Source organism: Camellia sinensis, chromosome 12 (genome assembly GCF_055761805.1).
Source record: "Camellia sinensis isolate YWXY chromosome 12, ASM5576180v1, whole genome shotgun sequence".
Taxonomy (NCBI): Eukaryota; Viridiplantae; Streptophyta; class Magnoliopsida; order Ericales; family Theaceae; genus Camellia; species Camellia sinensis.
Window position 1 is genome coordinate 133,750,391 of NC_138972.1, and position 12,378 is coordinate 133,762,768.

The following is a 12,378-nucleotide window of genomic DNA, read 5'->3' on the forward strand; positions in this document are numbered from 1 at the left end:
TAAAAAATGATATAATTTAAAATAAATTAAAAATTAAAAAGTGACTTTTAACTCATTTTTCACATGAGCCATTGCCCTTTTCCTTTGCTTTGGTCACAAATCCCTCCTCTCCTCTCCCTCCCTCCCTCCCTATGAGCTGCGTGGTTTATAATTCCGGTGAGTATAGAGCCTCCCTCCCTATGAGCTGCGTGGTTTATAATTCCGGTGAGTATAGAGCCTCCCTCCCTATGAGCCAAAATAGTTAGTATTTTAGGCTTATTTTAAAAAATAAATTAAAAGTCATTTTTTAATTTTTAATTTATTTTCTCTCTCACAGAAAAAAAGTTAAAATACTAAAAAAATAAAAAATTTAACTTTTAATCATCTTTTCAAAACACGTTATGATTAGTATTTTAATTTGGTTAAAATAGTTATATTTAAAAAATTGATTGATTTTTTTTATATAATTAATTTAATGATTGTAGCAAAAAAAATTAAATAATTATAATTTATTAATGATTTTATCTTATTAATTATTTTAATTTATTTTATTTTTAAATAAATTATTTTAGTCTAATCCTTCTCCCAATCACTCCATAAGTTTTACGAGTTGTGGCTCTCTGAGATACCAAATAGTGATTAAAAATTGATTCGATCTGAGACACCAAAGAGTGATTAAAAATTGATTCGAAAGTGTTTTATTGCAAAAACGAGTTCACTGGTGGAGGTCCTTCTATACGTATAGATTAAGAATTTTTTTTGTAATAACAGGAGTTTCCTTCGCTACTTGTGTGCCATACACTTTTTAAGTACACTTTTGATAATTTGTGACTAAAAAATAAAAATACGTAAATTGTGATGATTAAATGTTTCAATAAAAACATATGTAATATCATCACGTAATTTTATTTTTAAATTAAAAATTAATATAATTCTATCACAAAATTACATAACACTTAAGCTTTATTTGAAAATAAGTTAATTTAGTAATTTTTTGATTTTTTACGAAAAGATATGTAAAAAAGTAGAACGAGTGATATAACAACTTATAGTGACTTTTTGATTAAAATATGTAGTTATCAAACGAGACCTTATCATAAAAATATATATATACAAAAAATGCATAACACCTCTGTTATAGAGTGGGTATCGAAGGATTTCCCTAAACATAGTCATATATCTAGATAAGTTATCTAAAATAATACTTAAAATTCACAAACTAAATTTATTTTGGATTCAAAGTAGATTAAGTTCATTGTAGATTTCAAAGCTAATGCAATTTTCTCAATAATTTTTAAAATAGTAGTTTTAATTTTTTTATTAGTTTAGTGGAGAGAGGTTTTATAGAAGTCCCCATATTATTTGGTTTAAGTTGCGGATGTCTATGCATATTTAGGCCAAGTTTGGGAAGACTAAATAAGTGCACTTTTTGTCTTTTTGGACTAAAAAATTGAGGTTGAAAATATGGATGTTTAGGTTAACTTTTTGACTTTTTATTGAAAAATGTGTAATAAAAAATTGTAAAAATTGATTTGTAGGGAAAATTTTGAATTGGGAGTTGTGCAGCCGTAATTGTTGACTTTTGGTGAATAGTGTTAACTTTTTAACTTTTTGAGTAACTTTTTGACTTTTTGACTTTTTTGGAACATCCCAAACTTGGCCTTAGTATAATTTATACTGTTTCATAAATCATTTTTAAAGCTTGTTTGATAACACAATTCAGCAATCATTAAAATTGAATCAATTTTAAGTAAAAATGAGATAAGTTGATTTGATAAACAAAACTTGTACCACTTAATCTAATAAGTTTATCTTAAAATTATTTTAAAAAAATTAAGGTAGCATTTGATAGAGTTTTAGAATTATGATTTGAGAATATAGTTGTATTTTGAGTTTGTGAGTTTTGGAATTATGATTTAAAAAGAGAAAATTTATTTGATTATGAATATTGAAAAGAGTTTTGAATTGAGTGTTGAATTTTTTAAATGAGTTTTAAAATAAGAAAAATTGTTTGATTATGAGTTTTAAAAAGGGTTTTCAAAACTTAATTAAAAAATGTATAACTCATAACCAAACACACAACTCCAAACTCTATAGAAAATTCTATTCAAAACTCATAACCAAACTCTTTTTAAAATTCAATTCTAAAAAATAACTATTGAAAAAATTTATTTAAATTTTTTTTTCACAGAACAATTGTAAAAAATAAAATTAAATAAAAAATAAAAAATCACTGTTCCAGTCAATTGGCCGGACGTTCGGGAGGACGATCGGGTACACTCAAAAATTCAAAAATTGCCCAAGAGGATGTCCAGGCGGACGACGACGACTGGGTAGACCAAATTTCAAAATTCAAAATTCAAAATTCAAAAATTCTGTCTACCACCCATATTTTGGAAAGAGTTTTCAAATATGGGTGTAAAATTAATTTTTGAGAATTATATCCAAATACAGCACTCAAATATGGGTGTGAAATCATGATTACAACTCTACATTAAACACAGTATCTACTACCCTACTATGCTAAATGTATAAGATTTTAGTATTATTTTTTTGTATAATGTTTTTCCATCAAATATTTTCTTGATAAATCTCCATCATCATTGCCACAACTACAATCGCCATATAACTACCAACACCTCCACCACCAAAGCACCGCTACAATTACTGTTGCCACAATTACAACCAATATAAAATCACCACACCTCCACAACCAAAGCACCACCACTACAACCACCATTGCCACCACTTATAACACCATCACTTGCCAAAGGTTTTTTTTTTTTTTTTTGGGATCGGCAAAATAAAAAATTTCATTAAAAATATGAAATTTTAAGGTATGAGGAAAGAAAAGATACATTGAGAGAGATTCGAAAAGTGCAAACTCTCCTATTACTACAACTTGCATCCTTACAACTAACCCTTTAGCCTCACAGTTTTTATTTTTTATTTTAGTTAAGAAAAGAAAATTAAGAAAAAAATAAAAAAGATCAAAACTACTGTGACGACTCCGACATAAGTATTATTTTTATATAATATTTCATTAAGCATAATTTCATGATTATATATTTAATTTGTGCCTATTTGTTTGTTTGTGAATTATATGTTAGAATACTAATTTGGAATTCGAAATTGAAAGTCGAAACGGATTCAGAAACCGAAACTGACTAGTTCAATAGGCTAATTAAAATATTTAGAACCATATGGTAGGTCTAATTAAAATTTGATTCGGATCAAAATAATTAGAATAAAGTGATTAAGATTAGTTAGACTTAGGCCTAATTAGTTAAGCCTAATCTCACTTAATTAACCTAACTTAATCAAACCTATGAATATGGGATATAGGCTTATTGAGTTCATATTCTTCAACTAAGTAGCTGAAATTAGAGATGGAGTGGAGAGCTCAACACTTTAGAGAGAGAAACGAGGAAATTCTAGAGAATTAAAGGAAGATTGAAGGGAATTAAGCTAGTAACATCTCAATTCAAGCTCTAGGTATGATCTTTAACCATAATTCATGAAGATAATCCATGTAGAAAATTGAATTCACTTAGTTGTAGGATCAATTGCATGTAATTGGAAAGGAAATGTTAGAAACAACTTGAATATGGTAGAAATGAGCCAACTGAGTGCATGCATTCATAATTCTCCATCTTTGAGCTTAGTTTTCTACAAATTCATACATGCATGGGACTTACACTTGTTGTTTCTTAAGGTTCTTCACAATTTTATAATCGTCATCTCATATATTAGTGTGTTGAAAAGAAAGGAAGACAATTCATTACATGCATGAAGAATTTGGTTTCAAACTTGGCAATACATGGTGTTTTTAAGCTCATGGTTTCAAATTTAGTATATATACATATTTTTCTATGAGTTTTCATGAATTTGGAACAACCATGCAAGTTATGAACATGAAAGATATACTTTTGAACTTCAAATTCTATTTTGGAATTTTCAGAATTCATTCACTTCGCTCAAGCGGTGAAGTCGTCGCTCGAGCGCACTTTGCATGCTCTCAGTATTTTTACAGACTTTTATAGTTGGCTTGAGCAACCAAGTGTACGCTTGAGTGAACTCGACTTTACATTGCACTTGGCTCAAGCGAATGTCGAGCCTACTTTGACACTATCCAGTACTTTTACAGTCAGACCACTCTGCTCGAGCGACCAAAGGTGTACTCAAGCAAAGAATCCTGTCTTTAGCAATTTTTGGCAAACACTGTACATATTTGCATCCACATGCTCTTTTAGGCATTCTTAAGTATCATTGAGACATCTTTAGCCAAGGAATAAGCTAGAAACTCACGTTAGAGAATTAAATTATGATACTCTATATGTTGAGAACATGTGCTTCACTGTGAGTAGTATATTTGTAAAGATATGTTGAACTATATTTTCAATTTACTACAAAATGTTATTTTGAAGTGCTATTTTGATAAGAATGAATTATTGTCTCTTTTGAAAAGTAATTGTGGCATCCTTAGTGTAGCCTATGTCTAGGGGTAACAATACAATGGCCCTTTGCTATAAGGCCCTACCGCAGCCCTTCGTTAATAAGGCTCTCGCTCGAGGGAAATAATACCGTAGCTGTGACATCTTAAATATTTAATTAATACCACAACCCACCATGATTAATAATAATAATAATAATAATAATAATAATAATAATAATAATAATAATAATAATAATAATAATAATTTGTAAAGTAAAATAAAATAATTAATTTTATGATGATAAGCGATAAAGTGTAATTTAATTTACATTAGGAACACTGTAGAATTGAGCACCAAAACAAAAATAAATAAATAAATAAACAAAAAAGAAAATTAGTGATCCAATGTTGGCGCATCAATTTCCTTAGTAGTGTTGGCCCAAGCAATTCCCTTAGTAGTGTTGGCCCAAGTATATCTATTTGGCATTCAAATCTATATTTAAGATTCAAATCTATTAGCACAATGATGGCAGTCCATAGGGAGGCTACGTGTCACCCAAACTATGCTCAACAAGTAGTATAAAAGGAGGAAGGGTGTTTGTGAACAAATGAAGAAAAACCAACAAAGAAAGGGGACGAAAATACTGGAAGGCAAGAAGGGTTTTGATAGTAGAAAGAAATAGTGAGGTATTAATTTTAAGGTGAGTTATATTATATCTTGAGTCACCATAATATATTTTACCTATATTTTGGGTTACCATAAATTATTTTACGCAACCTATGTTTTATAAATTATATTAATATTTTGATTACGTTAATTATTTTCTGAACTCTATTTGCACAAATTGAAACCCATGGATATGTTTGTTTAACTTTTAGAAATTATTTGACAATGATTTTATAAACAATTATGTTTTGTAAGTACCAACATGGGAGTCCAATGTCTTGGGGGACTTAAATAACCATTGGCCTCTATTTGGCCACTTTGTGGTCCTTTGTTTGTCATAGATCCATTGACCTCTGTTCTGACTGTCACTCCAGTGACCTCTGTTCTTTTCTATTCTGTACCATGGTTATGGTTATTTATTTATATAATTTCTATATTTCAGTTTCTGCCACCTTAAATGATTTGTTTATTCAAATTAAGTTATTCTAACTAACTATTTATGGTTATTTTGTGTTCTCTATACTCCTGACATAATATTTCTCACTCTGCTGTGTGCTTATAACTGTTTCCTTTTCAGGTGATGAGATGTAAAGAAGACCCGTAACCTCATGTACTGGAACCCGTACATGAATTTGATGCTGATCCATTATTTTGTTTTTTCCCCCTTCATTTTCTTATTTTTTTTAAATTTTTTTATTTATTTTTATTTTTTATTTACTGAGGGCCGGTCATTGGATAATAAAATAATAAAAGCCCTATAGATGTATTTTCTTTTATCAAAATAGTAGAATGAAGTAAATATTCTGTTTCATTATTTGTTTTTCCACCACTCTGCATCTGCCTGCGCCATGTAATTTGTTAAGCTTAGAATTATTTTATAAGTGATGATTTCAACCCTAAGCCGTTGGGGTTAGGTCGTGACAAAAGTGGTATCAGAGCAACGATTTTAACAAAAAATATATATGTATACATATACACCTAGAACTACATAACTTGCGACGTTAGTCCTTTTATGTAAAATCTCACGTTTATTCTAGTGATGTAGGAATGTCCGAGATTAACCTTGATAAGGCATTTTGGAAGGAGCTTGGGGCCATTAATTTGGAAGATATTTTAGCATAGCACCTCGTCCCCGCCTCACCTGAAAGATGGGAAGATTTAGAGGATATAATTGGAGACTGCATCCAGGCCTTGCCCAATTGATGGGTCGGCTGATATATGTATAGACTGACCCTACTGATGTACCATACTTATTGTGAAGGCAAAGCTGTGCCTATACGTGCGGACGATTTCTTGGACCCACCAGTGTCCTCGGCCTTGCCCCAGGCTATTACCGCCCGCACTACATCGTTGGCCCTTTACTCCTCAGATTTTGTGGTAAGAAGGGAAAATGTGTAACCCAATGACTATATCTTCACCAATGTCCCTAACCCGCTGGAGATTATTAATATTCAAAATATTGACTTTAGTAATGACTTGTCATATATCGAGACACCCGGTTGGATTGTTGATCGAGCGTTTTTGGGATACATACAGCCCATCCTTATTTTCACAGTCCAGGGAGCATGGATGTGTTTTGGTGTGGTCCAGTTATGATGGAAATTTGAGCTTTTTATACAATACTACTTTCCATGGTTGTTTGACCCGTTTGACTCACCACTTTAGATTTGGTAGAAGAAAACTTTTTGTAAGCTAACCATGATGAGTTCTGATCTCTCTTTTGTTTTTGTAGCACAGGGATAAGACACTAACACAATTTTTTGATTTTTTTGGAACTACGATGTAATATTATATTTGTAAAAATAGCAAAGTTGGTATTTTAGATATGCAATACATATGCTGCATTATGAATGTAATGTCTCGTTTATTACTTTGTAGAATGGCCAATAATGGTAACAAAAGCGAGTCATCAGTCAGTGGTACTGAGTCGATGGAAAGAATCATGGAAAGAGCAGTTACTAGCTTTTGCAAGCGTTGTAGACTAACATCAACAATGAGATGCCAGAATGGCGAGAGGAGCCGATTACTATAAAACAGTTCTAGGATCTGAAACCCACCACATTTATCGGTGGTCCAGACTCAATGGTAGTGGACGTTTGGGTTAAAGACATGGAAAAGATTTTTCACGCTTTATCTTGCACCGAAAGACAGAAGGTAACTTTCGCCACTTTCACTTTCAAAGATAATGCACAGGAATTGTGACTTTTCACTCTGGAGAAAGAAGAAATTGTGACTTGGGCAAGATTCTTGGAAGTATTTTATTCGTTGTGGGAACAGAAGGCATCGAAATTCATACATCTAAAGCAAGGAACCATGATAGTGGCCGAATACGAGAGCAAGTTCATACAACTCACTCGATTTGCGACCTACGTCATCCCCACCGAAGCTTGAAAAACAAGAAAATTGGAAGCAGGATTGGATGCTGAAATCAAAGATAAGCTTGAGGTTTTGAAATTGCCAACCTATGCAGAAGTGGTAGACTAAGGATACATTGCAGAAAAAGGGATTAAAGCCTTGTGTTTTGGGGAATCAAGCCAAAAGAAGTGATTTTGGGAAAGAGAAAACAGAAGATCCGGTTTTGCACTTCCCAAGAGGGTAAATACAGGTGCAACCAGTTCAGGCAATCAATGTCCCACTAATTCCCAAGGTGGCACCATTCCAACTTGCCTTACGTGTGGAAGGGCTTATTGGGCACAATGCAATCGAGACACAGGAGCATGCTTTAAATGCGGTCAAGTTGGCCACTTGCTGAGGGACTCTCCAAAGCTAACCAATCCTACAGCCAGCCTCTCTGGCCCAGTTAGAAAACCCGTAGGACCTGGAGGAGAGAAGAAGGACCAAAAACGCCAAGAAGGGCTTTTTCCTTGGTACCTAAAAACCAGAAGTTACCAAAAACATTGTGTCAGGTATACTTTCTGTCTATGGTCATTTAGCTCACGTCCTTATTGACTCTGGTCAACTCATTCTTTCATTGCACCACACTTTGCTGCTAAGTTGGCATCAACACCCAAACCCTTAGGATATATATTGTCTGTGTCTTTTCCTTTTGGCAAGTTTGTCTGTAGTACTGAGGTCTACAGATCATATACTATATCCTTAAAAGGAAAAACCTTATACGTAGACTTGATTTCCCTTCGCATTGGGAACTTTGATTTAATCTTAGGGATGGATTGGCTGGTTGCCAACCACGCCTCTATTGATTGTAAAGCCAAAAAGGTCTCCCTCAGGTTACCAAACCAACCGGAGCTTGTCTTTGATGGGACTAAAGTTTTCAACCCTCCCTGTATTATATCCTCCATAACAGCCCAACAACTTCTAAGAAAGGGTTGTTATAGTTATATCTATTATGTGATCGATACACAAAAAGAGACCTCCATCGTTGATGCAATCCCCGTGGTTTTAGAATTCCAAGATGTCTTTCCCGAAGACCTACTTGGTACCCCAGTTGACTGGGAAATCGAATTCACCATTGACACTCAATTTGGTACCCAAACAATATCAAAAGCTCCTTACTGCATGTTAATGACAGAATTAAAAGAATTGAAGACTCAACTCTAGGAACTCTTGGACAAAGGTTTCATTCGACCTAGTACCTCACCCTAGGGAGCTGTAGTATTGTTCGTGAAGAAAAAGAATGGCACGATGCGGTGATACATCGATTACCGGGAGCTGAACAAGGTTACCATCAAGAATCGGTACCTGCTGCCATGAATTGATGACTTGTTTAATCAACTTCAAGGCGCTTAGGTATTCTCCAAAATCGACTTGCGTTCTGGCTATCATCAGCTAAAAGTCAAAATGGAAAGTATCGAAAAGACTGCCTTTAGAACCCGTTACGGGCACTACGAGTTTCTTGTTATGCCTTTTGGCGTCACAAATGCTCCAGCAGCTTTCATGGACCTTATGAACCGAGTGTTCAAACCCTATCTTGATGAGTTCGTCATCGTCTTTATTGACAACATCCTCATATACTGCAAGTCACCAGAGGCCCATGAGCAGCACTTGCGAACGATTCTCCAAACACTACGTGATCACAAATTTTATGCCAGGTTAAAGAAATGCGAATTCTGGATCACTAGTGTACACTTCCTCGGTCACGTCATTAACAAAGATGGCATCTTGGTTGATCCCAAAAAAGTTACAACAATCGTGGACTGGCCATGACCTACTAATGTGTTAGAAATACGAAGCTTCTTGGGTCTAGCTGGTTATTACCGATGCTTCGTGCAAGATTTCTAGAAAATAGCATCACCTTTGACTCAGCTAATCCAGAAGAACACACCATTTGAATGGACTGACAAACAAGAGCGTTGTTTCTAAGACTTGAAAAGTCAATTTGTGTCAGCTCTTATACTAGCACTCTCTACAGAAGCAGATGGGTTCGTAATTTATAGTGATGCCTCATACAATGGTTTGGGTTGTGTTCTTATACAAAACGGAAAAGTCATTGCTTATGCCTCGCGACAACTAAAGACTCACGAGAAGAACTACCCAACTCATGATCTAGAATTAGCTGTGGTGATCTTCGCCCTCAAGATTTGGCATCATTATCTCTACGGTGCAACCTGCAAGATTTACACTGATCATAAGAGTCTTAAATATCTGTTCACATAGAAGGAACTAAATATGAGACAACAGCGGTGGCTAGAATTTATGAAAGACAATGATGTAGAGATCCATCACCATCCAGGCAAAGCTAACGTTGTAGCAGACGCATTGAACCGAAAAACGACCAGAAGTCTGGCATTTATCATCGTTTCTCGCAAGATCAATGGACTGCTCTCCAATATAACCATGGAACCTACTTTCATTGAAGAAATTAAAGCACGCCAATGTGAAGATAAACTTTTAAAGAAAAAGTATGAGGAGCAAAGGAGTACGCCTGATCCTAATTTCACTCTAAGCAATGGGATGTTAAAATTTCAGAATCGAATCTGTGTACCTAACATTCCGGAACTCAAGAAGAAAATATTGGTGGAAGCTCATAGCTCGAGATTTACAGTTCACCCTGGCAACACAAAGATGTACCAGGATCTGAAGGAACACTACTGGTGGACAAGAATGAAAAAAGACATAGCAAGCCATGTCTCCAAATGTCTATATTGTCAGCGTATTAAAGTAGAACATCAGAGACCTGCAGGAATGCTACAACCACTCCCTATTCCTGAATGGAAATGGGAGCACATTATTATGGACTTCGTGGTCGAGCTACCATAGTCAGTTTCGAAGAATGATGAGATATGGGTTATAGTAGACCGATTGACGAAGTCGGCACATTTTTTGCCAATTAAAATCATGTACCCTTAATAAGTTTGCCACTTTATACATCAAGGAAATTATTCGTTTGCATGGCACCCCAATTTCAATCGTGTTTGACCGAGACCCCCGCTTCGTGTCTCACTTTTGGAACAATTTGTCTTGAATTCTTCAATTGGTGGTCTTCGGGTCTTCAAAACTTGGCGATGGACTTGTCTATGTAGAACAAAAATATGATGCTTCAAGTTGCGTTACTTAGTTGCTTTCCTAAAGACAATATTTGCACCCACTAAAATGTGTGCAGGGGGTTACAACAAATTTGCCTTCAGGATACAATGAAGCCTGATCTAAAGATCAAGTCTACCGGTATCTGCACTAACGATAGTAAATCAGAATACTCTTGATATAATCAAGAAAACCAAGACACTGATAATAAAATCCACAGAACTTGATTACCAGTAAGAAAAGTAGAAATTTGCTTAAGAAACTCTTGATCGAAAACTCAAAATCAAGAGGGAGAGAGAGAGATAATTGCAGGAATACTTCTGAATTTTATGAATGGAATGAAATGGCTGATTTTGCAGCCTATTTATAGGCCTTGATGGATCTGATCGAATGGTCATGTCCCTTGATCGCATCCGATTAGACCTGACCGTTGGATCGATGATCTATGTTGCAGATCATTCTCACACCGAATTGCTGCCTTGGTTGATCACACCTGATGACAATCGGGTGCCATCTCATCCATACGATTGCGCGCATCTCCAATCAACGGCTATGATAAACTGCTCTAGATCGGACACGCAACCGTTCGATTGGTTGGTTGACTCATCGCCAACGGACGCCACGTCACTATCATGTGGAGCTGACTGTATTCCACGTTGGATCCACGTCATCGCTCCAACTTGTTCGATGCAAATAGGAAAGCACCCTCATGGGTCCGTACTAAGTGCAAAATGCACCATCAAACGCCACACAGCCCACGCCACGTGCGCGCGCGTGTGCGTTTGTGTGTGTGGATGGTGCGACACACCATCCTTGTGGTATGAGTGCATGCATACTAGCTTTCGCCTCACAATTCCATATTCAAAGGAATATTCCATGTAGCACTTTATTAAGTGTTCCATGTTTTGATCTCTTTCCGATGTGGGACAAAGTCCCCGAGCTTATTTCAAGTTTTCCAAAGAAAAACAAGGAAGGTTTTGAAAACACCCAAAATTAAACTATACATTTAAAAACCATTTTGAAAAATTCCCCAACATTCCCCCACCATTTTCAAAATACCAGATGATGACTATTGGTTCACTTGGTGCATAGGTAAAGATATCTTACGATTTGAATCATTCACGTAGTGAAAACATCTCAAAGTTAGTCAAGATGGCATAGTAGACTTGTGTTTGAACTAGCGATCTTATACGACTAATTGGACATGTCTCACACATAGTACAGGTTACCTAAAGTATTCAAACAAACTGACACGTGGATTGTTCTTGTGTCTATATCTTGTTTCATGAGCGCTCTAGAGTCAAGCCCTTGGACTTAGAGGAAACGGCACCACTCCTACACTTACATAGGTAAACTTACTGAGAGTTCCCTTGTAATTTATAGTACCCTAACAACTCAGTTGTAAGCTTATTAAGAGTTTGCTAACTCATCCTCTTTTTTTCACATTATAGGTACCAGTCACTTCAACCTTAGGATGAAAATGAAATAAAACTAAGTGTTTGCAATCATGACATATGGTGTACTTGGGCATATTGAACTCAAGACTTGATGTTGCTTCAAGCGTTGAGTCGAGTTTCCACCAGGAGTGATTATGTTAAGTGGGCTTAAGACCCATCCCCTTTGATGTTTTCCACACCAAATCCCTTGCAAGTCCCTTTGTTAAGGGGTCAGCCAAGTTTTCACTTTACTTTACATAACTAATGGTAATCACACCTTCTGTGATTAACTGCCTAACACAGCTATGTCTCAGTCCTATATGCCTGGACTTTTCATTATAGATATGGTTATGGGCCCGTGATAGAGTTGCTTCACTATC